The sequence below is a fragment of the Podarcis pityusensis genome, assembly GCF_964106645.2.
Source record: "Podarcis pityusensis genome assembly, chromosome: 1".
Taxonomy (NCBI): Eukaryota; Metazoa; Chordata; class Lepidosauria; order Squamata; family Lacertidae; genus Podarcis; species Podarcis pityusensis.
The window spans coordinates 27,121,742-27,149,360 of NC_138028.1; the positions used below are offsets into that span (position 1 = coordinate 27,121,742).

Consider the following 27,619-nt stretch of genomic DNA (forward strand, 5'->3'; position numbering starts at 1 on the left):
CTGGATGAAACTAGTATTTGTCTGCACTGGACTCCTTCACACAGAGAGAACTTGGGACGGAAGAAGAAATCGGAGTCAGTTTGACACCAAGGCACCCCATCATTTCTGTTGTGCCAGAAGCTGTTTAGTCCTGCTGGCCACATAACCCAGAAAGCTGTCTGTGGACAAACGTCAGCTCCCTCGGCTGAAAGCGAGATGAGCACTGCAACCCCATAGTCGCCTTTGACTGGACTTAACCATCCAGGGGTCCTTTAACTTTTAACCTTACCTCCAAAAAAAATGTATTGCCTGTTGTGTCAGCCTAGTACTTACATACAGTGGCTGAGGAGGTAGACCAGTTCCTGAGCTGTATTGCTCACTTCATGCTACAGGTGAGGGAGCACATCCCTGCACATCAGGTAGAAGGTTAGGCTACAAAACTTCTTGACATGCTTTTTTTTTTTATGTGCAGAGAAGAGTTTCATGCAGAAAACACAGAAAATCTTGTTGCATTGGCCTTTGTTAACATATGAAACATATCACTTGGATATCTGGAGATTATATGTTCTTCCCACTGATGAGTATGACAACAGGAGCATTCAAAATACCTGTCTTAAATTATTTCCTGTTTTAAAAGACTCTGAGACCACATTCACACTCAAGCCCACAGTCAGGGCTTCCCCCAAAGGATTTTGTGACCTATAGGTTGTTAAAGGTGTTATGAGTGGTGTGGAGAACCTTGTTCCCTCTGCGAAACGACAATTTTCAGAAGGAGAGACGAATTGTTTGTTAAACCACTTTGGGAATTGTAGCTCTGGGAGGGGAATCCTTAAATTCTCACTTTCATAATGCCTTAGCTCAGAATAGTAACACTGAAGACTTGTGGAAGTGAGCATTATGACCCCATCATTTTTTTTCTTTGTCTTGGACTGAGAACTAAGGAACAGAACTGTGAGGAAATGGCCTTCTGAAATCCCCCCAACAAGAAATGGGGGTGGGGGATTTCTCCAAATTTTCCCCTGAGGGAAAAGCAGCAATTTCTCAGGGGCAGCGCTTGCCATTAGTAGTAGAAGTAGCCTAGCTTATTTTCTTTTCCTGTGCCCTTTTTTGTGCCCATTACAAATGGCAGCAGTAACTGTGCTGGCCGTCTGGCCACCATTTTGCACATGAAACATTTTGAAGGAAAAATGAGCTACAGATATATGAGACTATTCAGTAAAAATTCTGCAAAGTGGCTTTATTTTTCTAGTGGTGTGAAACACAGAAAAATATCTGGCATTTCCTTGAAGAAGTTTCAGTTCAATTCTACTACTGAAGTCTGGGCATTGCCCTTATTCTGAATGGGAGAGGATGGAGAGCACAACCCTATTGCCAAGGAAACCAGGTTGATATGCTTCCTCTTACTGTGTGTCACTGCACTGGCAGTTTCATTACATGCCAGCAAAAGCTGCCTAACCATGTGTTTCTGTGTAGCAGCACCAGTGGTGGACCGAAGAAGAAGAAGAAGAAGAGGAAGAGGAAGAGGAAGAAGAAGAAGAAGAAGAAGAAGAAGAAGAAGAAGAAGAAGAGTCTGGATTTGATATCCCGCTTTATCACTACCCGAAGGAGTCTCAAAGCGGCTAACATTCTCCTTTCCCTTCCTCCCCCACAACAAACACTCTGTGAGGTGAGTGGGGCTGAGAGACTTCAGAGAAGTGTGTCTAGCCCAAGGTCACCCAGCAGCTGCATGTGGAGGAGCGGAGACGCGAACCCGGTTCACCAGATTACGAGTCTATCGCTCTTAACCACTACACCACACTGGCACTCGCAGGTATGAACATTGTGTAGACAGGCAATATCAACATTTAGATGCACTTGCTTTTGCCCATCCATGCCGCAATACTTCCAATGAGATACATACACAGTTGTAGTTCAATCCAATGTATAGCCTCACCCACCTCTGCAACTCATAGACAATGTGCCAGCCCTGGTCCTTGGACACTGGTACACGTGCTTCTCAGCCCACCAACTGCTTTTCCTGGACACCCACTGCCTTACCAAGCATATTAGCAAAGGAGTACAAAAAACATTAAAAGTAAGTGTGTTTCTTCATGACGGGCGGACGGGTGCATGAAAACAAGTCCACACACACACCATTTCAACTCAGCGTATGTTTTAATCCAAAATTCATGTATCATTTAAACATATACTTATAGCACCCTCTGCTGGTAAATGGGAATGAAGAGAAACAGAGCTACATTTTTGTTGAATATGGAACACAAAAGACAAAATAGGTGGTCTGGCAGGCTGTTGTCTTTCAGATCCTGCGCAGAAGAAGTACTAAAGAGCAATGCACAGTAACAGTGTAGATAAGAAAGGGAAACAGGAATGCACAGGCACATATACTTCCCAAACTCATGAGATCTCTTTCAGGATGCAGCAGAAATCATAATGCCACCAACACATCTCTGACTGCAACAATTCCTAGGCAGAGCCAGAGACTTCCCTGCCCTACAATTTTCACACATGGACATTTCAGCAGGGAGGTTCTTGTTTTTATCATAATGGAAACAGAAGCTCTTAATGTCTTATTCTGTTGCAGATGCAGAGCAATAGGTATTGTGGAGCTTTTTTGAAATCCACGGAACCGAGTTAATAATGTTATAAACTGCTGTCACTTGGGAATAGGGAGGGGAGGGGGAAAATAAATTATATTTCGCTCACATTAAAGAGCAAACCATTTGCCAGAACAAGATGCAAACCAAAAGACAACATTCATTCAAAATCCATACTTTTCCAAATTTTAGCAGTTCAGATTCCCAAACAAATAATACATTAAAAAATGCACACATTGGTGTAAAAAAAGGTAAAGGTACCCCTGCCCGTACGGGCCAGTCGTGTCCGACTCTAGGGTTGTGCGCCCATCTCACTTAAGAGGCTGGGGGCCAGCACTGTCCGGAGACACTTCCGGGTCACGTGGCCAGTGTGATGAAGCCACTTCCGGCGAACCAGAGCAGCACACGGAAATGCCGTTTACCTTCCCGCTGGTAAGCGGTCCCTATTTATCTACTTGCACTTAGGGGTGCTTTCGAATTGCTAGGTGGGCAGGAGCTGGGACCGAAAGACGGGAGCTCACCCCGCCATGGGGATTCGAACCGCCGACCATGCGATCGGCAAGTCCTAGGCACTGAGGTTTTACCCACAGCGCCACCCGCATCCCACATTGGTGTAAAGTGTGTCTATAAATGCATATATGTGAACATGACATCAAAAAATGCATTATATTACAGGGAATCTGCATTTCCTTACTCCCTGCTGTAACATTTTCCATTGACTATCTCATGGCTGCTTCCTATGAGAATGAGACTCTCTACACCAGTAGCAGGCAGCAGGGTGACACTGTTCCTGAATACTGGGATGGAGAAGAGGAGTGGTGAATTCAGAGTGGTGCAACCACACCAGCAAGAGCACCAGATTGGCTCTGCCAGTGTGTTTGCACCACACTGACCTCGCTGCCTCGCCCCTCACTCTTTTGTCCCAGTTTCCAAAAGCAACACTGAGTGCAGATATCCTATTGTGATTATGTGATTGACAAGGAAAACCTCCACACAATAGAGTGGAATGAATTAAGTACTTAACCCAAGGTACCACTGTATATAAAATGAAGGGGCTGATAGGGATAATCCCCACAAATATTATACAGTGGTACCTCGGGTTAAGTACTTAATTCGTTCCGGAGGTCCGTTCTTAACCTGAAACTGTTCCTAACCTGAAGCACCACTTTAGCTAATGGGGCCTCCTGCTGCTGCTGCCCCACCGCCGGAGCGTGATTTCTGTTCTCATCCTGAAGCAAAGTTCTTAATCCGAGGTAATATTTCTGGGCTAGCGGAGTCTGTAACCTGAAGTGTATGTAACCTGAAGTGTATGTAACCTGAGGTACCACTGTACATCTGGAAGAGTTATGCAGTGACCAGCACTAGATGTTACAGCTAGGAATAGGGAGATAATTTTAAAGAAATGTCTGGGAAGAAGTGAACTTCATGTCCCTTTGGCCCCAAGGAATAAGTTATTTGCTCTATCTTACACTGAATTCAGATTACTTGTTTTCCAGTCTCACAACATTTTTGCATGTGAAAACGGGTCATATGTAGAGATCCAGAATTCCTTGCCAAAAACATGTTTCTTGCCATGTTGGCAAGAAATTCCTATCCAAATACTCTGAATGCCTGCATTACAGAGAACAGAAAAGCCACAGCAGTGCCTTCAATTTTCTCAACTAGAACTGGCTAGGAGTCCTTCACTTCCTCTTTCAAAAGCAGAGGTGAAATCAAGAAAGCAAACCCATGGCACTTTCAGTACTTTTACTTTTCCATGGACTACAATTCCTAGCCAGCTGAATGCATGCCCTAAAACCAACCCCAGTCAGAACAATTCATGTTCATTAAAAAAAACACCAATCTGAAATCAAAAGAAAGCCTCGAGGCAAACAAACCAGAGCAAAATTGTCTTACAAATAGGTTGTGATGGGGCAGGCGTGCAATTAAACATACCTGGGAATAATAATAAATTATCCACGAAGCTTCAAAGGAGCCATCAAATCATTACAACAAGAAGGAAAAAGAGCAACGTGAGCTTGCTATGTTATAAAAAAGCTAATAATTAATAACACCACACACACACTACTGCTACAACCTTCCAATGGCATCAGTGTTATCGGTAACTTGTTTTGTTTTGTTTTTTCTAGTGGGAAAATTGTAGGGGAGAAGGAAGGTTAATTGGTCAACACATACCAACTAGACAGCATCTTAAAAAGCAGAGACATCACCTTGCCAACAGAGGTCCGTATAGTTAAAGCTATGGTTTTCCCAGTAGTGATGTATGGAAGTGAGAGCTGGACCATAAAGAAGGCTGATCGCCGAAGAATTGATGCTTTTGAATTATGGTGCTGGAGGAGACTCTTGAGAGTCCCATGGACTGCAGGAAGATAAAACCTATACATTCTTAAGGAAATCAGCCCTGAGTGCTCACTGGAAGGACAGATCCTGAAGCTGAGGCTCCAATACTTTGGCCACCTCATGAGAAGAGAAGACTCCCTGGAAAAGACCCTGATGTTGGGAAAGATGGAGGGCACAAGGAGAAGGGAATGATAGAGGACGAGATGGTTGGACAGTGTTATCGAAGCTACCAGCATGAGTTTGACCAAACTGCGGGAGGCAGTGGAAGACAGGAGTGCCTGGAATGCTCTATTCCATGGGGTCACGAAGAGTCGGACACGACTAAACGACTAAACAACATACTGATACTAACTATTTCTCAAAGAATCTTAGGAACATAAGAAGGGCTCTACTGGATCAAGACCAGATACATATAAGAAGCCTCAAACAGAGTGCAACAGCACTAGTGATTCCCAGCCACTGGCATTCAGAGGCATAGTGCTTCCGACAGAGAAGGAAATATGTCACTGGTGTGACTACAACTGATACAGTCAGCTGGTGCCACTGTGATAACTGGTGTGGCTTTGATTGTGCCCCATTCATTTATCATTTTTGCCTCTTGCTTGGTTGAGGGAGGGTAGCATCTAATACTGCTCCCACTTCTAGTCCCTATCCTATTTGGATCCAACTTTATTGTGAAACATATGGAAGTACTTATGCCAATGACTAATTATACTAATTTACCGAAACCTCCCTTGAATTTTCACACTGTTGGGGTCTGCATCAGTGTTCCATTATGGTGTGGACCCACAGCCCAAAGACAGGGAAACTGAATCTTCACTCAGTTTTCAGAATGCCAAATATTTCAGGTTAACACTTACTGCCTTGCACTATTTGTATGCATTTGAGACTATATCCACCCCTATCGTCAGTTTCTGGGTTCATGATCCTACAAGGGGTGTGTCTTATTGGGATTGGCTGAATTCACAAGGCTGTGGTCCTTGGTTTCATGGTCCACATCATAGAAGAGATCAAGGTGTTCCATTGAAATGAATGTAGAATATCCTCCCCAGAGAGCTTAGACTGGCTCCCTCATTAATGGTTTTCAGTTGAGTGATGAAATCCCCTTTGTTCCACTGGACATTTATTATATTTTATTCCTACCTGGTGAATATTGGTTCCATTGGCTTGTTTTAAGGCTCTTCAATGCTTTTATTTACTTATTTGGATGTGCCTTGTGGGCATTCTTGAGGGATGGAATATTTGCTAAACTTTCCAGTTTCAGGAATCCCCCACCCCCGCAATGAGAAGCAAATGGGAAAAACAGAATGAAAGGATTTCCCTTTTTTGTCCTCCTTTGTTGTTTTTTACTTTCCTTTGCTTCTCATGGAAAAGTATTGAAAATGAATGGTGTGTATTCAGTTTCATTTCCACTTCACTTTGGAAATGAACACACACCCTTACACTAAGTCCATCAACTTCAGCTTCCTGCTTCCCACATAAGCAAGTCAGAGGCTTTGCCTGATGCTGTTTTTATCATTCTGTAGCATTTTAGCTTATTTATGGCTTTGTATTTACATTATCATTGTTTTATTCTTTCTGTAAGCCAGCCACCCTTCTACTCAGAGTGCAGAGCAAAAGGATACAACCATCAGTCTCACGTTCCTGCCATTTTGATGGGCAGCTTATAGGCAAAGGAAGGGATTGGTGAAGACTTATCACTGAAGGCTGGGCAGTTGCTGGTTTTCTTTGCCCTAAACACTACCATGTTTCCATGTGTAGCACTTTGCACTTGCCCATAGGGTAAGCGGTGATAATAATGTCACAGGGACACCAACAAACCAATTTGTTATAAGAGAAATAGTGCTGAGCACTTGTACTTGGGTACAGCTGTTACTGGGACTAAATATGTTCACTGTTCTTAATAATCCCCGTCAGGCCTATGTTCCTGACAAGCCAGCTTTTAGACACACACATTTTCGAAACACTACTTGTGGATTGCAGCTCTCATTAGAACAAAAATATTATCTATGTGCTCAGTGCTTGCAAAGATATCCGCAGTACAGTCTAAAGTAACTGGCCGTTGCCAGTTTTTTTTCTTATTTGACTCTTAGTATCTGCCTGATACGAGTGTGGCTTTCATTTTGGAACACTGAGACAAATCAGATTGACTGTTCTCAGTCCCATTCATGCCCTCTGTGTTTCCACACAGAATGTGCAATGCCAAGAATTGTTGCTTCATCACCTTGTCACTGCAGCTCTCTTCCCTAAGGGGACATGGAAGTAACTGTCTAAGCATTTCATGATTGATTGCCAGAGAGCGCAGGACTCCAGTAAAGGAGAGAATGAAGTTAGTAGGAGAAAGTTTTGTAAAGCCAAGGGTATGCCTTCTCCTCAAAGTGGAATAAGAGCAAAAGCTGGTTCTGTCATTCAGTTAGGAGTGCATAGCCAGATAGCAGGATTTTAAGCTCACACATTCAGTTTGTCATCATATTGGCCTTGGCACTGGAAAGGCCATTTGGGGACAAAGTAAGATCTACACTGTAAGTGTAGAGAAAAGAACAGTCTGCATACTTTAGGAGAAATGCTTACATTTGGGAAGTAATAGCCGCAGTTCAGCATTCAATCAGCCAGAGTCGGGACATGCCCGTAAACAAATATCATCTGAACCTCCTTATGCCTACTGTTCAGCAACCAACACCCTGTTGATTATCCTCCTGCTGCCTAAAACATATTCTTATTTCAGAGTAGGGCTGTGGCTCAGTAGCAAAACACTTACTTTGCATGCAGAAAGTTCCTGGTTCCATGTCTAGGCAGAGCTGGGAAAGATCCCATCTGAAACCTTGAAAAGCCACTGCCTGACAGTGTAGACCTGGGTTTCCCAAACTTGGGTCTCCAGTTGGTTTTGGACTACAACTCCCATCATCCCTAGCTAGCAGGACCAGTGGTCAGTGATGATGGGAATTGTAGTCCAAAAACATCTGGAGACTCAAGTTTGGGAAGCCCTGGTGTAGATAATACTGAGCTAAATGGACCACTAATCAGAATCAGTACAAGGCAGTTTCCCACATTCCTGACCAGATGTGACAAGTGAGAGCCTAGTACTTGTTTGTTTAGGTCATATATAACACTCTTCATTAAAATCACACAAGTCGAGTATCTTTATGTGTGTAGACTTGATGCTACAGTTGGGGCCACTCCCATGGAGGTGTCTAGATTTGGGGATCAGTTTTAGTCATTGTAGCCTGAGGGTGTGGACAGGACATTTGCAGGCGTTACGCCAATCACATGCCTTCTTGACCCTTGCCCATCATCACTTGCAAGGTCTAGTTGAGAGGGATTGACCAGGTAGCTCCAGGAGGTGATCAGTATCTCATTACAGGAGGAAGAAATGCCTATTGGTAGCTTGGAAAAGGCAGTAATACAGCACCTTCTTAAGACCCCATAAGTGGACTCTAAGGTGCTGGATAGCTACCACCCAGTTTCAAGAAAAGCCATCCAAATTGGTGGCCATTGCTTCCTCCTGTAGCAGCGAGTTCCCCATAGTATAACTATGCTATATGGGAAGAATAAGTTTCTTTTATCTATCTTGAATCTTTCAATATTCAGCCTCATTAGGTGTCCCCAAGTTCTAGTCTGATGAGGAAGAAAAACTTCAGATTTGCTCAGGTTGTCTAGAAGAGGGTCCAGAGTTTTCACAGAAGCATGAGACACGTCAGTCATTAAAAAGGAGGTTATGCAGGTGAAGATGGATCCCAAAGAAATGGTCTTCATGGCAAGAGGGGAGCATCCAATATTTATTTATTTATTTATCTATCCCTTGCATTTCCTCTGCCTGGACTTGCATATGAGAAATCACAGAGTTCCTGGAAAGAATGAAATTAAGCAAACCCCTATTGCTAAGTTTGCATTAGCAGATCTTCACGGGAAGCAGCCTGGATAACCTCCATGAATTAAACACCGCAACAATCAAAGGCCTTTGGCACCAGCTGAGGATTAATGGCCAAGCGGAAACATGATGGCTTAAGGCAAAATTGAGCACTCATTAAGCCAATTCCCTTGGAAAAGTACTGTGCCAAGGTTATTGCTATTATAGAGTTTCTTCAAACATGCAGAGGAGCAAACAAATAAAAATCACAAGAGAGTGAGAATAACCATTAGACTCTGTGGTTTTTTCACCTAGCAAAACAGAAATATGTTGGTTTTTTCCAGGGAGTGTTTGAGTTCCATATCTAAAAAATGCTCTAACGGATAGAAGTAGTTATACGCTATACAGTTGGAGCCAAAACCAAATTACAACAAAAATATATCATAATATATCATAGATATGATATATCCAGTGTTTTATTTGTATGAAAAATGGTACCAGTGTACATCGTGCCTCACCATCCCCCCACCACCATCCCGCTACTGTTTGCCTGCTCGCACCCTCCCATCCCACCACCTCCACTGCTTGCCTGCCCACCCACTCACTTGCTCAGTCGCACACCCCTCGGACCTTTGCCTGCCTGGGATGGTGGTGGTGGGCAGTAGGGGTGGGGCCACCGAGAATGCAGGGCAAGGCCAGCAGGTATAGATCTCCCCTCCCCCCCCAATAAGATTGTTAATTTCATAAGGCAGAAAAGATCAAATGCAGCTCAACTCCAAAGCAGCAATTCTAAGCACTTTTAGGGAGTAAATAGCATTGAAACCAGTGGGCCTTGCTTCTGGAAAAGAAATGACATACACAGGATGGCGCCGAAAGCTTTAGACAGCGTGTGGTCAGTTCTCTCTGCTAACAGTATGATTATCTAAAAACAACTTCAGGGTCCGTGGCCTGATAGTCCTAAGGCTTCCTGTCTGAGTGACAGCTCAAGATCCTGCTCTTCATGTAAATTCACTGCTGCAATAATAGGCTGGATTGATAGAAAGTACATGATGGGGAAAGTCAGGCTCTTTCAAGTTAACACTAAGGTCTTTTCCACTGATCAAAAATACATAGCAACTTTGGAAATCAAAGGCAGTGTAATCTTTCCAGTTAAATTCACCCATGAAATGAACGTCAACACATTTATAAAAGAGGCTCCAAGTGCAACTTCCATTTGAAAGTGCAAAAATGTGAATCTCACAACTTGAGAAAATATGTGGTGCATTTGAGTCATACCCAGAAACTGCTGGTGTGGTGGGGCGGAGCGTGGAGCTGCTCTCCTGAGGCTGGCATCACTCCAGCTTACCTTATCAATCAATCAATCAATCAATCAATATTTTAAAAAAGAGAGGGAAAAGGTTATTTTAAAAAAGAAAGAATTAATATCATCTCCTCTGTGGTCTCCTCTGTTGCGTGGCCTTCCTCTGGGTCCCGGCCTCTCTTGGAGTGCTAGCTGTGCTTCTCCCCTCCTTCCCTCCCTTTCCCTCCTTGCACTGTGATCCCCTACAGGCTTACTCAGGGGTAAGCAATAGCAGAAACCCCCTCCTCCTGCTGCTGCCCTGCTCGCCTGTCTGGGCGTCTCCTGCACAGGCATCGTCCGGTGGCTGCCCATCTGCTGCATGGCACACCCAGTCAGTGGGTCCGGTAGCAGAGCCAGTAGCGAGCGAGCAGGAGGAGGCTCACTTGGGCCAGATCAGTTCATTTCCTGCTTGCATCTCATGCATGATGGCCAACGACGAGCTGGCCAACAAGCTGAGCTACCGCTTGCAAGTCGAGGAGCACAATGGTAAAGCCAAGCAGCAGCAGCAGCAGCCCAAGCAGCACCCAGAGGCTGAGCCAGAGCCCGATCCGATGGCCTGGGGCAACGGCGCTGACGGCAAGCTGAGTGCAAAGTTGCAGCGGCGCACCGAGCTCAATGACCCTGCGCAGCTCTTGCCCAGCGGCAGTGCCCAGCACCACGTCTTCAGCCCCTACACGAGTCCCCATATGATGTGTCTTGTGTGCAACACATCATATGGGGACTTCCAGTGATGCAAAATGTTGGACACCACGGCAGCCGGCAGCTCCAGAAGCCAGCCAGACCCACCTACACTACCAGGCTGGCTCCAGGCTGCTGAGACTGCCGCTGCTGCTGTCACATTTCCCAGGGACATTAGATGAAATCCGGGGACATTCCGGGTATGGAATTGCTGTCCCCGGGAAACGGGGACATCTGGTAACCCTACCTTAAGCTGTTATGTTATGCAACATTCTTAATTTATTTATTTTAAACTCCCCCTTCTCCCTTTAGGCCCATGCTTTTAAGGCAGCTGACCATGCACATTAAAAATTCAGCAATCCTCCAGAATAGTGGAGGTTTGCAAAAGCCTAATCCATGCATATTTTGACACCTGTGGCTCAGGAGGGAAGAGTTTGTTCCTAAAGCTGATTAAAAGCAGCCGGGTTTTTGTTGTTGTTAAAAAAGCTTGATGAGCACTGGCTTATTTCTGCCCGTGTATCTTCTTTAATTATAGCATCTTTTCTTCCTGCTTACGATCAATGTAATCAGCAACTCATTTCGTTTATTAGTATTATTAAATGAAATGATCTTCTGAGCTGGTCTGTGTAACTGATTTAGGAACCTTAAGTAGCAATTGTGACTATTAATGACTGATCTGGATGATAATATGGCACTCGTATTTGTTATCACTTTATGAAAGTTATTATTGTAATAAACCCGCATGGTTTTCCGAGTGATTCCTTTTAATCTCCTAGCAAAAACAAATAACTCATCTCATAGAATACTTTACATTATTAATCCACTGCTGATGAAATGCCTGGAAAGGCACAACAGTGGTTAGACTCAATGGAATAAGTTTGCTTTAAAGCAGATTGTGCATGCATGCAGCTTAAGGATCATTCTCAAGATTCTTTAATGCAAACCAAACTGAGGCCTTAGTTTAGCGTGAACGAATTAGTTTAGCGTGAACTTAAGCTTGCGCTCATATGATTCCTGTCAGGTGTATTCAGTCCAGTGCAGTTGCTTATTTTATAAAGCAAAAGTCAGGGGGTCTACAACAGAACCTTATGAGTAGCTGCAACATAGGAACAGCCTGTTCATAGCCTAACAAAAATGGCTGCTGGAGCCAATAATATTCTAGCCAACATGATTGGATTCAAGATTATAACTGTAATTTATGAGTTGTGTATTGTATTTTTTAACACTTTTCTAAAGACTCATTAAATCTCTTTTATGTGTAGTTTTCCCAGTCAGGCTACCATTAACTCGAAAAAGAGAGAATAAAATCCCATTTATAACCTTGCTACAATCACACAGCAATTCTCGCTTGACTGATGTCCTTCTTATGAATTATATGTATTGTAAACAAGTACGGCAAACCATCTTAAGGTCTTCTCTATTAAATCCCATTAATGAAATGCACCACTTAGCTTATTTGACACTTAAGTGACTCCCATAAATTTCAAAGAGAAGGCACTATAAAGAAAATATTTGGAAGAAACAAGTTAATGAACTCTCTGTATCCCACCCACCCCACCCCCCACAAAAAAATATGCAGATCAAAATTTGCAGAGCAGTCTCTTGTTGACCTCAAAAACCAAGAACTATTCAAATATAAGTGTGAGGAAGTGAAAAGCTAAATGCACTACTAAGCATGCCATTAGCTCCCTTTCTGCTGTCACCCCCAAGGCCATCCTACATAAGACAGCACTTAGACTTCAGCAGAGTTAGTTTTTCTTTGAGAAGAATAAGTGGCTCACGTAAATGTAAACTAAGCTTTAGGGGGAGGCGGGGCACATTGATGCAAGTGGCACATTGATACACCAAGAATATTTCAATATCGAGAAACATTATTCGTGTTGTGACATCACTAAAATGTGTCTATACATGTATGAGTATGACAGCTGCGACCGCGCCGACCACCAGTTTGCTGTTGGCGTTTGACAACAGTAGGTGTGTTTTTAGCTTGGCCAACTAAAAAATTATGTGAAATGTAAAAGTATTCCAATGCTATTTTACGTCATTTAGTTAAGATTTAAAAATACCAAAGGTAAGTCATCCCATTTAGTAATCGGGATTACATGTGATTTTTAAAGAATTTCAGTGGTTTTATTAATAATTGTTAGTTTTCTGAAAATGTCCATTGGAGCACTTTGATACACACTGATATGTATAAAAGTGCCCCGCTAATGTACAATAGTGCCCCAATATACCAGTTTGCATCTCTAAACTGATTTCCTACTCATGAAATTTGAAAAGAAAAAAAACTTGTTTACTACGTGGCCAAAGTCATTTCTAAATATAATTTGACTGATTATCAAGTGTCATATCTCAGGAAAAAAATAGGATCTTGTATGTTTGTCTTCCCCATTGTAGAAGATAAGGCAAGTGTTGATTTCAAGGATGTTGTTTTGCAGTTGCCAAAACCAAGTTTTTCAAAGGGCACATCTTGAACATCATCTCTTTATACTTTTTATTTTGACTTCAGTGGATATAATGTGCAATAGAAGCTAAACATTAATTATTTTTTTTTATATAAGCATTTTGTTTAAATTACTATTTTTTGACTACCAAATGTGAGTTCTTATACTTTTTAAAGTTTTTCCAAAGTTTTTTTTTTAATGGATAGGTGTTTGAGGAAAGATTAATATAAGTTTTGATGTTTTGTTTAGAAAACCTGCCATAAAGTCTATGATATGTGTGTGAAACACTATTAGTGTTGATACATAATTTAGATTTTAAGTAACAAATTGTAAAGCTGATTATGATCTCTCGCAATAAAAATTGTTTTTTGTAACTAAATTTTTGTAAATAATTACCATTCTCATACAATTTACACTTTGTATCGAAGTGCCCCATCCACTGTATCAAAGTGCCCCGTAGGTGGGGCAGAATGATACAAACCCATTTTTTACTCAAGTCATTATATTCTCATTATCTTCTAACTTCAACGGTTCTTTTGATTGCTATTATAATATTGATTAGTTATGCCATGCATAAAGCAAATTTTTTTATTATTTGACTCATTTTGGTACATAAAATATGAGATTGAATTTTTCTGCATCAATCTGCCCCACTTCCCCCTTATAGTAAAGAAAACTGTAACAAAATAAGATAATGAGAGAAACTAAATACAACAACATGAGGCAAGTCTGAGGCAAAAAACAAGAAGAGGCATTTGGTTTCTGTGGCGTTTGTACGGAGCCCCCGATCGTCTCACAGACTATTGACCCGTACACCACTAATCCGCTGCCACCAACCAGGTCCTCCCTAGTAAAATCACTTAGTCTCAGTCAGGTTCTTAATTTAACAAAGAAGAGTGTAGTTTATTGCAGACACAAATAAACTTTAACTGCATTCAAAACGTTGTTACTCTTTACCTTCTTAGTCTTATTTTATCCTGTCTCTAACTCTTCTACCTCCCCTCACACAAGAACCAACTGCACTGTCTCTCTAATCCCAATTGTCTGCCAACTGCTTTTCCAACTGCCTTTCCCAACCAACCAATCCACTAAAACCAACCAACTACCCACCTCCCAAACCTCGGGCTAAGCCCTTTTATAAACAGGTAGGCTCCGCCTCCGGCTTTCTTATTGGTCTACATATTAACCCCTTCTCTCCCCCTGTACAGACATTTTCAAACAAACAGGCAAACGCCACATGCTCGCTTAACTGAGTGTTTTTATTACACAACCTTCTTCTAAATGGTCCCTCTTTCAGCATTCTACAGATAGGATGTCCTTCCATTTGTGTTCCATCCCATTATGATCTCTTTAGGTCATGCTTATGTCATACAAGTTCCAAATTAATAATTCTCAAACAGACACCAAAACTCACTAGGTGTGTTGATGAAATGCCAGACTGCAACAATGAACAAACTCAATGAAAAGGGAGAGGCGTTGCAAGACCTGGCTTCTGCCATCAACAGGGCCATATTTGGGGAAGTGAGGCACAGTCAATGAACAAGAAACCACATTGCCTTGTTATTTAGACAAGGAAGCAGGCCTGTCCCAGAAGCTAGGCTTTACCTAATGAAATATACTCAGAGTCGCAAAGTGATTTCATGCTCTTTATTCAGCTCATAGTGGTGAGGAGGAATGAATGAATGTCCCCTCACAGTATCTGCTTTATATACATTATTTACACAATGGGCTGCACATGATTGGCTAATTCTGGAATTCTACTGTAAGCCAATCAGGTTGTGGATTCACTTCTATCTGGAGCAGGATTGGGTGGTTCCTGCCAACCAATCATACTGCTGCATTGTTCTAGGACCAATCAGACTGCTGCATTCTGAATCCTATTGTTCTAGGACCAATCAGACTGCTGCCTTTTGGATCCTATTGTTCTAGGACCAATCAGACTGCTACAGTTTGGATCCTATTCAACTCAGTACATAACACCCCTCCCCTCTAAGTTCCAGTCCTGCCCGGGAGGTCGCATTCATAGTCCTCAAGGTATGCCGGCGGCCTACGTGTGCGTTGTGGCCTGGGATGTTCCCTGGTCCGGGCTCCGGGTTCTGGCTCGTGTTCCAAGGATGCTGGCTGTGATGCGGCTGTTTGGTCTGGTGCAACCGGCTCGCTCAGTCGTGGTTCTGGTTCCGGTGTCCTTTCGGCCTCACGGGTCCTCTCTGTATTTACTGATTCTGCCTCTCCTGCTGGCCCCTCCTGCTCTATGGGCCTCACTGCCCCGCTGTTCCCTTGGGACTCCTCTGACCTGTCCTCCTCCTGGTTTTCTCCCGGGAATCGTCGCCGTATCTGGTCGCAGTGGCGGCGCCAGCATTGCCCCCCCATCCGTTAGCACCTCGTACGACACGGGGCCAGTGACCCTGGTGATTGTGGCGGGTACCCATGCTGGGCCTGCCCCAAAATTCTTTGCGTACACTGGGTCCTGGGCCTCGAAGGTCCGGGGGTTCCTGCCTTCCCCCACCACTACCTCATCCTGAGCTCTATCGGGGTGAAGGCGGTCCAATCTGATTGCAAGGCGCCGACCCATTAGTAGTTCAGCGGGGCTCCGGCCAGTCGTTGAGCTGGGGGTGCTGTGCTGTGCTAGAAGGAATGTGGCAAGGCGGTACTCCCAGTCCCCTTGCGTCATGCGGCGAAGGGTGTCCTTGGTGGTCCGCACCATGCGTTCTGCTTGGCCATTGGTGGCAGGGTGGAACGGCGCCGAACGGATGTGGCGGATGGCGTTCTGCGCTGTGAAGGTTTGGAATTCTCCTGACGTAAATGCAGTCCCGTTGTCTGAGACGAGAGTGTCAGGGAGCCCGTGGGTTGCAAACAGCCTGCGTAGTACCCGGATGGCTGCGGACGTGGAAGTGGACGGTACCAGTGCGACTTCCAGCCATTTGGTGTAGGAGTCCACCACTATGAAGAATGTTTTCCCCTGAAAGGGGCCAGCGAAATCCACATGCAGGCGTGACCATGGTGCTCGGGCGGACTCCCAGGACTGGACTGGGGCCCTTGGGGGATCTGGGCGGGATTCTTGGCAGGCCTGGCAGTGTTTGACCCAGGCCTCTATCTCTCCATCGATCCCCGGCCACCACACATAACTCCTGGCAAGGGCCTTCATTCTTACTACCCCTGGATGTGTCTCGTGTAGGGCTGTGAGGACCCTTTTGCAGAGGGGCTGGGGAACAACGACTCTGCTTCCCCATAACAGGCACCCCTTGTGGGCCGACAGTTCATGTTTGCGGGTTGTGTAGCCGGCGAATTCTGGCCCGGGGCTGCTGCTGGGCCATCCCCTCCACACCCAGTCTAGGACCCGGGAGATGACCCTATCTTTCTTGGAATGGTGTGCAACTTCTTGTGCCTGAATGGGGCAGTCGGGAAGCAGCTCCAGGCTCATAACCTCTTGTGCAGGTGCTGGGTCAGGGCCTGTTTCCGGTAGTGGTAGCCTGCTGAGGGCGTCCGCATGGCCCATCGCCTTCCCAGGTCGGTGAATCAGTGCATACTGGTAGCTGGCAAGGAAAATTGACCACCTGAGGACGCGAGGAGACAGCACTTGGGGGGTCTGCTTTTCGGGGGCAAACAAGCCAAGCAACGGCTTGTGGTCAGTCACCACGGTGAAGGGCCGCCCGTACAAGAAATCATGGAATTTTTTTACTCCCTTTACGATTGCCAGACCCTCCTTGTCGATTTGCGAGTAGTTCCGCTCGGTTGTGTTGAGTGTCTGGGAAAAGTACGCCACCGGTACCTCTCTTCCATCCGGGAGTTGGTGCCCCAGGACAGCTCCAATGCCATAGGGTGAGGCGTCGCATGCTAGCACCACCGGCAGCCTCTCGTCGAAGTGTGCCAAGACCGAGTTTGAGACAAGCAAGTCCTTGACTGCCTGGAATGCGGCCTCCTGGCGCTGGCCCCACACCCAAGGGGCCCGCTTGTCCAGGAGTCTGTGTAGGGGCTCCGCTACCGCCGCCTTGTGGGGAAGGAAGGAATGGTAAAAGTTCAATAGTCCCAAGAAGGCCTGAAGTTCAGTCTTGCTCTTGGGCGCTGGGGCATCACAAATGGCCCGTACCTTGTCCCCAGTCGGGTGGACCCCTTCTGCGTCCACCATAAATCCCAGAAAGTCCACCTGAGGCACTCCTAGTAGACATTTTTCCCGCTTCACCTTGAGACCCGCCGTCTGGAAACGGTGCAGAACGGTGCGGAGGCGGTCCTCAAACTCCTCTGGTGTGGGGCCGGCAATCAACACATCATCGAAGAAGGGGGTGACGCCAGGAATCCCTTTAAGGAGAGAGTCCATTATATTCTGGAATATGCCTGGTGCCACGCTGACACCGAATTGCAGCCGCTTTACCCTGAACGCTCCTCTGTGCGTCACAATCGTCTGTGCCTCTGCTGTGGCCTCATCTACTGGCAGCTGTTGATATGCTTGGGCCAAGTCCAGCTTGCCAAAAATTTTCGACCCAGCCAGGGTGGCAAGGACATGGCTGACCACTGGCACTGGGTATGCGTGGGCCGTGAGGGCCTTGTTTATGGTACATTTGTAGTCTGCGCAGATGCGGACCGAACCATTAGGCTTGACGGGTGTGACGATTGGGGTTTCCCAGGGAGCATTAGGCACCGGCTCCAGCACTCCTTGCTCTACGAGTCGGTCCAATTCCTCGTCTATACGGGGTTTCAAGGCGAACGGGACCCGGCGGGCCTTGAGCCTGACCGGTCGTACTGCGGGGTCAAGCTGTAGCGCAATGGGGGGGCCCGTATACTGTCCCAATTTCCCATCGAAAACCCCTGGAAATTCCTTGCATATGGCGTCCACGTCCACTTGTAAGCTAGTGTGGTTCACCCCGGTGACAGCTAGCCCCAGTGGTCCAAACCATGCCAATCCCAGTAAGCTAATGTAGGGGCCCTTGACCACAAGCAAGTCCAGTTGCCGCGTCCGCCCTCGGTATTGCACCCTGAAGGTCCCCACCCCCATTGTGGGGACCTTACGTTTCTGGAAGTCCCGGAGGGTGAATGGGGCCGGCCTGAGTTTGGGACCCCCAGTGGGACACAGTTTCCTTAAGGTCCTTGCCGAGATTATGGATAGAGTTGAACCCGTGTCAAGCTCCATGCGGCATGGGGCCCCCTCTATCTGTACCTCTACATAAATTTTCTCTACGTTGGGGTGGGGCAACTGGTATACCTGGAAGTCCGTGAGCTCCGTCGAGTTGCCTTGGTGCGTTGGGCCCCGGGACCTGGGGCTCTTGGATTGGTCATCTGATGCCTGGTGTCGGGTGGGCCGAGCCCGACACACCCGGGCGATGTGTCCCGATTTTCTGCACTGCCTGCACTCTGCGTTGCGGAAACGGCAGGTCCTCCTCTCGTGACTCTCCCCGCAGCTTGCGCAGTTCCCTCCTTCTCGTCGAGGCAGCTGTGGTCTGTGCGCTGCTTGAGTGCGCTGCTGTACTCGGTGCACCTCCTCCCTGTCGGATCCTGAGTCGTCGGTGAGGTCTTCATGGTGGACCCTCGGTTGGGATGGCAGGCACGGCCGTGCCTCTTGGGTCGACCTCTCGGCAGCTTCTGTTGCCAGGGCCTCCTCCAGAGCGACCTGGAACGTTAGGTCCTTCTTAGCGTAGAGGCGCCGTTGCAGCTTCTCATCCTTCAGGCCACCGACGAGGCGGTCACGAAGCATGTTCTCCAGCTCTGAGAAGTTGCAGAACCGGGCGGCTTGGCGGAGAGAGGTCACAAACCCAGTTATGGTTTCCCCAGGGGCTTGCCGCTTTGCGTAGAAGGCATTTCGACGAGCCACCACTGAGGGCTGCGGCGAAAAGTGCCCCTTCAGCTGTTCCATTATTGTTTTGTATGGAACAGTAGCGACGTCTTCAGGCGCAAGGAGAGCCCGGGCGATTTCAAACGTCTCCTCTCCGCAGACGCTGAAGAATATCGCCCTCTTCTTGGCGTCTTCTTCGTCGGTGACCCCTTTGGCTTCTAGGAGGAAGGTGAAACGGGAGGCGTACGCTTCCCAGTCTCCAGATGCTGGGTTGAATGGCGAGAAGCTGCTGTTGGCTGCCATTCTGAGTTCCTTGTGCCCCGGAGCTGAAGCCTGGATACACGGTGCGAGGCAGCGGTGCGGCAGTTGGCGGTGCTGCGGTGCTGTGTGTGGCAGTCAGCTCAGCGGGATCCCACCTTCGTCGCCAGTGAAATATACTCAGAGTCGCAAAGTGATTTCATGCTCTTTATTCAGCTCATAGTGGTGAGGAGGAATGAATGAATGTCCCCTCACAGTATCTGCTTTATATACATTATTTACACAATGGGCTGCACATGATTGGCTAATTCTGGAATTCTACTGTAAGCCAATCAGGTTGTGGATTCACTTCTATCTGGAGCAGGATTGGGTGGTTCCTGCCAACCAATCATACTGCTGCATTGTTCTAGGACCAATCAGACTGCTGCATTCTGAATCCTATTGTTCTAGGACCAATCAGACTGCTGCCTTTTGGATCCTATTGTTCTAGGACCAATCAGACTGCTACAGTTTGGATCCTATTCAACTCAGTACATAACACCTAATGACCTGGTTCGGCCTATTGTCAAAGAGGTTTCATCGCTGGTCTGGCTGTTCCAATATATTTCCCTTCCTTGGCCAATGAATGATGCTGGCTAAATCCCTGCCAAATATCCCTCAGGCTCAAATTTAGGAGCCAATGCACTGTGGGCCAGAATTCTGATGGGCTTCTGGACAGATTGCCCTTCAGTCATGCCTAATGTGATCCAGAACAATCCAACGCTATCCGTGGGCTCAATCTTGGCAGTCTGCAGGCATCAGTGATGCCAGCTCACCCACCTTGGCACAAATGCCCAGCACTACTGATTGGTTGTACATTACACACACACATCCAAAATGGACTGGCAGTAACCAGGACTAGCTAAAATGCCCCCTTAGGACAGAATTATAGCTATCTGGAAGTGCAATCCCCAGATGATTCTTTCTCTTTCACAAGGTAAATGTCACACAAAAAGGCCTTTAAAAAAAGAAAGAGAAAGAAAAAAAGGAGACTATGCCCTGGAGATTTATGAACAATGCAGAAGACCCAATACACATTGTATGCTCTCATATTGAAGATAAGAGAGAAGGTGGGCATTGTGGAAGTTACAGAGCTTTGGAGTGAGTGCAGGAACACACACTCATCCATGCATGTTCTTGCTGATCACACTTCAAAGAACCTAACAATAATGTCTGTGGAAGCGAGAGGGATTATCCTTCATACTTGAAAGTGACACATCTGGCTCGCTAGAAAATGGGAAGGGGGGGGATGAATTGACAGAAATGAAAGGTAAAGATCTGAGTCTAAATACACAATGCATCAGCCTGCAGCTTTCCTTGAAAGAAGACCCTCGGTAAGACATGAAAGGCACAGAGGAAAGAAGCTCTTTATTGGAATGAAAGGCAGTGTATATATACGTTTTAATGAAATTCAATTCTCTCTCTAATTGGGTCACATCAGTAAAAAAAATAAAATGCATGCAAATTTATAGGCTCACATTGAGTTTGGCAGTAATGAATGCCCAGTAAATTGTTAGTCTAAAGCTATGAGTTTGGTATTTTTTCCTTTCTTAATCCTGTCATTACACAACATTACAGATGCCTTGCTGAGGGCTTGGAGACATCATACACATTCATACACACAAAAATAGGTTGCGAAACTGAATACATTTGAGCTACTCTAGATGAGGAGGATGAATGGGGGTTTGAGGAAACAGACTAACAAGAAAACAGGAAACAGGATTAATGGTTGAGGAATTAAAGCTTGCAAGATTACTGTTTTTAAAGCATGGGCTGAGGGGCATGGCTGGCTGGTTTCATCTCATTGTATCAAGATGAAAACATGATTCTAAAGTACATACAGGGGAAGTTGCTCAAAATTATTTTAAAATAGCAATTGTATTCCAGGTAGTCACACATACATAAGAGAAACTTCAACTGTATAGCCCTGGTTCAAATATATGAGGAAGAGGAAGCATTCCAAGATAATATACTCATATATTTTTCTTTTTAAAAAAAATTTAAAAAAATGAAATCCTGTGTTACTTTACAAACAACTAAACCACTTAATTTCAAAAGCTTTCATCTTATTCATGCATTTAAATAGAACCTAAATTGGCTCTGTAGCTCATCAATGCTGAGACATCAGGGTGTAAATTGATTCCATCTACATGGCACTTCTGGTACTTAAAGCAAATCAAGAACAGGTAGTTCTGAGGGTTGCTCTGCACAGTATGAGGCACCCAGCCTGGCAATGGCAAAGTGAACATTTAACAGCAAGTTTCAGCTAATCCTGGCTCACTGATGAGTGAAAATGCCAAGGAGGGATGGGAATCTGTGGCCCTCCAGGCATTCGTAGAGAGTACAACTCCCCTCATCTTTAACTATTGACCATTTTGGATGGGCCAATGGGAGTTGGAGCCTAAAAACATCTAGAGAGCCAAATGTTTCCTACTCCTCTCTTAGAGAGACTTCTGGCTGATTGATGAGGATAGCGGCTGACGTTTTCTCAGTAGAAGAGATCTAGCTACTGCATTCCCACTATTCTGCATTTTGCAGAATTTTGTAATTTCCATAGCCCCATACATATACAGTGGTACCTCAGTTTAAGTACTTAATTCGTTCCAGAGGTCCATTCTTAACCCGAAACTGTTCTTAACCTGAAGTACCACTTTAGCTAATGGGGCCTCCCGCTGCCGCCGCACCGCCAGAGCACGATTTCTGTCCTCATCCTGAAGCAAAGTTCTTAACCTGAAGCACTATTTCTGGGTTAGCAGAGTCTGTAACCTGAAGCATATGTAACCCAAGGTACCACTGTATAGCACATGGCAGTGTTCTAATCTTGAAATCACCTTGGTACATTATGATTACTAATTCTGCAAAGAAAGTCACACAGCTGTACTAACACTCAGAGTGATGTTTCCCTTTGCAAGGGGCTTCACAAAACCTGATGATCAGGTTTCGTAAATCTCTCTGTCGAGCACTGTACACTAAATGGAGCCTAAAGTCCATTTGGGCCGAGTCAGATTGAAATAGGTCCAGAAAATCAACTGCTTCCAACAAAGCTGAAAGATAGTGTGCCATAACTCACTCCCATCTGAAAATGAAATATTTGAGAGTGCCATCCTGTGATTTTTCAGCTTAGAAAATGACCATGAGGTAATTTTATTGTGTTTTAATATTTTAACTTATGTATGTTTTAAAAGATGGTTCTGAGTTTTGCTTAATTTTCCTGTTTTATCTTTTGTAAACCGGTTTGAGGGTTTTTCTTAAATCAAGAGGTGTATAAATGTTATGTAATGTAAGGGGGGGTTATTTTCCATGCAGATCTCACAACACCTGCCTTTTTCAAGGGTTCAGGCACCTGCCATTCATTTAATAAGTGAACCACCCTGAGACCTGTGGGTATAGGGTGGTATATAATAATAATAATAATAATAATAATAATAATAATAATAATAATAATAATAATAATAATAGATTTTAACGAACACCCTTGTAACTGGTCAAGTTGGGCAAAAGTCATAAATATAAGTATTAAAACTTCACATTTATTTTCCATAGAGGTAAGTTTTCATTTCATGGGATAAACAGAATATTCTAGAATGGGTTTTCTGTAGAAGCTGAATGAATAAAGAAGCTTACTGGCTTCCAATTAATTCAGAATATCTTGTGGTTTCTGGTCTATTTCCTTATTTGTAACTCATTGGGATCAAAAAAGGATTCCTCCCACCTATGGTCATAGATTTATCTGTAGAAAACCTTCCATTTCCTCTTAAGTTATTGCTATCAGCTGTAGTAGCATCCTCCAAGGGTACCTCCCTTTAATGAGAAATCTGTGCTTATGTGAAGCTTACGTAAGCAACAGATGAGGATATTATTCATTGTAAGTATAAACCAGGATTTGCATTTGGGGGTTCTTTGACATCACTAAAAGCTTAAATAAAAATGGGTTGGCTGTTATGCACAGCAGAAGAGGAACTAATATAAAACTAAGGATAATGTTGTCACTTTCAATGTCTGATTTTTTTTAATGCCAGTGAGCTAATTCTGTTTTTTTGAACCTATAGTGCCTTTGGCTGTGTATCTATTGGCAGACACTAGCCAATTGACTTTTAGGAGAACTGAGGACTTTGCTTTCTACATATACCTTCCAATCTTGAAAAGCTCTGGCTTGCATTCTAAGGCTAACCATTAACGTGGGAGTAAGCCTCAATGAACTCACTGGGTCTGACTTCTGTGTAGGCATGTTGATAATTGTGATTTAAGAGAATGCAATATTCTAGAGATGATGAAAAAAATTATCAGAGACCAAGGTCTTTCAAACTGTTTGTTAACAAAAACTCAAGATTCAGGTTCCACATTGAATATAGTAATCTCAGAGAATTGGCCTACAAGATCGGGGTTGTCTTCCATGGGTCACACACAAGTTTGTTGTTGTTGTTTAGTCGTTTAGTCGTGTCTGACTCTTCGTGACCCCATGGACCAGAGCACACCAGGCACTCCTGTCTTCCACTGTCTCCCGCAGTTTGGTCAAACTCATGCTAGTAGCTTCGAGAACACTGTCCAACAATCTCGTCCTCTGTTGTCCCCTTCTCCTTTGTGCCCTCCATCTTTCCCAACATCAGAGTCCTTTCCAGGGAGTCTTCTCTTCTCATGAGGTGGCCAAAGTATTGGAGCCTCAGCATCACGATCTGTCCTTCCAGTGAGCACTCAGGGCTGATTTCCTTAAGAATGGATAGGTTTGATCTTCTTGCAGTCCATGGGACTCTCAAGAGTCTCCTCCAGCACCATAATTCAAAAGCATCAATTCTTCGGCGATCAGCCTTCTTTTTGTTCCAGCTGTCACTTCCATACATCACTACTGGGAAAACCATGGCTTTAACTATACGGACCTTTGTTGGCAAGGTGATGTCTCTGCTTTTTAAGATGCTGTCTAGGTTTGCCATCGCTTTTCTCCCAAGAAGCAGACGTCTTTTAATTTCATGACTGCTGTCACCATCTGCAGTGATCATGGAGCCCAAGAAAGTAAAATCTCCCACTGCCTCCATTTCTTCCCCTTCTATTTGCCAGGGGGTGATGGGCCCAGTGGCCATGATCTTTGTTTTTTTGATGTTGAGCTTCAGACCATATTTACACACAAGTTTAATACCTGATAAAATGAAAAGAAAGGATCCTAGGCTAGGACCTTAGAATCCTAGATCTAGAATGTGTATACCGTACCTATAATAGAATTATATGTACAAAAAGAGGTTCAGGCTTATTCACACATTACACTGAACATGAGTGCAGACTTATTCTATGCATGTGCATATGTTTGAATAAAAGAGTGTACACTTGTTGATTTGTACCACTCATGTTTTGCAAATAGGTGCATGGACTGTACATCCATTGAATGCAATATGCTTATTATTTGCAAGTGTGCAACCTAAATGTTTGTACACAGGTACACAGATTGCACAACCGTTGACTATAAAGTTGAATGCACACCTCCACTCTGATATTTCTGCTGCGGACACCCACATGCCTGAGTTGGAAAGCAGAAGAAAACCAAAAATGATTGTTTTCACCTTTGCTGAACTGTTTTGGGATTTGGTTAATATTTACTGTTCTTATTTGCTTTTAAAATGGCTTTATTATTACAATTTTGTATTTACTTTAATGAAGAGCAAGTGAAAACTGCCTTTAAAAATTATGGAAATAAATAAAGCCAGCTTTCCCATTGAGCCACTCATTCGAGCAACTGTGGTAGAACTTCAAGGACTCTTTGGCTGGAATTGTTCCAAATAATTCATGTGGCCAACCTTGGCAACATCCTCAAAGTGAATGGAATGCCCAGCATCAAGTGACTGTGTGGCTGTGGCGCCTGTATCTCTGAGGTCCTCCTGAAAAAAATTGTTTATTATATCAGACATAGTTACCATGTGATTAATTTTGGTTTAATTCATTTTGTTACCCATCAAAACGTCCATCCATATTTCTTCAGCTGTGGTATAGATAAATATACATTAATTTCACTGCTCTGTTTTCTATTCCTTGATCTTATGCATGGATCATATAATTTTATTCATTGCCGTAAACAACCCTGTAGGAACAAAGAATATTAAAGGACATAAAATAAGGTCATTAACTACAGGGTATTACCTTGGCAGGTTACTCAGCTAATGACCAAATATGAAGCTGGAAGTTTCAGCAGGGTATTTTAATAAAAATATTCAGCTAACTGGCTGGCAAAACTATTTTGCACTGGCAAATAAAAAATGAGAAACTTTCCACTTCTGAACCTCAGCATAATGCATTTGTGAACATGCCACGTATTGGAACGGAAGGTTTGTGGGTCATTTCCTACATATACTTCCATGTAACAGCAAAGAAAGTTGGATTAGATGAGATGCAGTTCTCCAAATCTGTAGGGCTATGCTCTTCTAAAAGCTCATGTTTTATGTCCAATTCACAGGAATGGAAAATGTTGTTTTATATTCATTTTACATACAAAAGCATTTGTACCTCGCCTTTCAGTCCTCAAAAAGCAGGGTATGACATATGAGGAGAAACCCTAGTCTATTACCACCCACTGTGTGCATTTATTCAAGGTATGTGCTTCCCCTCCTCAAAAGTGATCCAAAAACTATTACTATTATTATTATTAGAATTATTACTATTATTATTATTAGAATTTATATACCTCCCTATACACAGGGGTCTACTAGTTACTACAACCATTACCACATTTTTTTAAAAAATCAAATATTCAGCATCATGACTTTATACATCAGTTTTAACTCACTGCTTTCCGTGGTGATATGAAATAATTCAAATATGAGCACATCGACAGATGCTACATTTATTTCACTTCAGTAGCCAGACCTTTGCATTCATCTAGAACGCTATTATTAGAATGCTTTTCTAGCAGAATATCAATAAAGTATATTTTCAGTTGTTGTAAAGGGGTGTTCCTAAGTCCAGAAGCAGCTTCAGAGTCTCCGCCTGATGTTTGATTGACCTGTAAAAAAGAAGAAGTAATATTACTCTTGTGAGCAGCAGGCTAACCAGCACGTAAGCTGAACTTTCTGAATGATCTGCTTTCCTGTTAAATCATGTGGAACACAAGAATGGACTCGGTGATCCACAAATGCGATAACTGGAATTGATCTCATCCCGTGCAACTTTCGGCCATTCCACAAAAGTTTTGAGTCATTCAGTTTTAGTGGCTAAGTAGTAAAGTGGCTAGAGCAGGCGTGGCCAAAATGGTGCCCTCCAGATGTTTTGGAACCACATCACTCCAACTATTATTATTTTTAGTTTGTTTGTTTTTTATTAAAGATTTTCTTGTTTTACAGAAGTAAGTGTAATTTCTCTCGTATTTTTTCCATGTAACATTTTTACAAATCCGTTTCATTTGTTGAGACACTAGGGGGAGAAAAAAGAAAAGAAAAAAAGGGGGTGGAGGGAGGGAAGATGGGTGGGGTCAGGTGGCAATGTTTCTATTATGCTTAATGTATGTAGGGTTTGGTGTCAGCGTTGCTTGTGCTGTTCACTTGTGTTCCTTTGGTGGTGAGAGAGGTTGGGGTTGGCCTAGGGTGTGGTTGTTTGTTTGTGATTGGCTGTGGTGATCTTTGTTTTCGTGTGTGAGTGGGGTGGGTGGGTGTTTTGGATCAGGTTAGCCATAATGATTTGTATGCTGTTGGTGGATTATTGTCATTGTCTTGTTGGGCTGTGTATGTGATAAAGGGGAGCCATACCAGGGTGAAGGCGTCTTCTTCTATTTGTCCCCGTGTCAGTATCAGTTTATTGGTTGATTTTTCTAGTAGGGCTGTTTCCCATACTATTTGGTATCATTGGTCCATACTTACTCCTGACAGGTCTCTCCAGTGTCTGGTTATGCTGTTTCTGGCTGCTGAAAGTAGGTGGGTTATGAGTTCTTTGTGGTGTAAATGGGCATTGTTGTCTTGGAAGAATCACCGCAACTATTGACCATGCTGATTGAGGCTGAGATGCGTTGGGGATCAATAACATCTTGAGCACCCTGAATTAGCTACCTGGACTACAGCGTTGGGCAGTGTGGAGAGACCCAAGTTCAAATTCCTGCTAAGCCAATCGGCCAATCACTTTCTCTTTCAGCCTTAGCAAATTTCCAGGATTGCTGTGTAAGATTCACATCCATCTGGAATGTGGACCCTGAAAGGTTGCCTGAGAGCGTATGTGGCCCTCAGGTTAGAAAACTTCCCTCACTTTTGATCTAGCATTTACCACTTTGCTTCCTGGGGGAGGCTCACATTCTGTACCAACTATCGTGGATTTCCAAGAATGTATTGTGAGCAGGTGCTCGTGATCTCCCTTGCCAATATTGTCCAATCA

General features: G+C 44.2%; 2 long non-coding RNA genes across 2 annotated transcripts in view; one reads left to right on the forward strand and one right to left on the reverse strand.

The window, feature by feature from the left end:
* Nucleotides 1–13,883: 13,883 nt before the first annotated feature.
* Nucleotides 13,884–27,619, forward strand: part of LOC308459301 — a 28,513-nt gene continuing 14,777 nt past the window's right edge. The window contains exon 1 of the long non-coding RNA XR_013977964.1: nt 13,884–14,366. This is a non-coding gene — a long non-coding RNA (uncharacterized lncRNA). The remainder of the gene's footprint in view (nt 14,367–27,619) is intronic.
* On the reverse strand, nt 14,097–20,735 carry LOC308459306. The gene is made up of 2 exons (XR_013977975.1): nt 19,785–20,735; nt 14,097–14,826 (listed from the first exon to the last, which is right to left on the reverse strand). It is a non-coding gene; the product is annotated as an uncharacterized lncRNA (long non-coding RNA).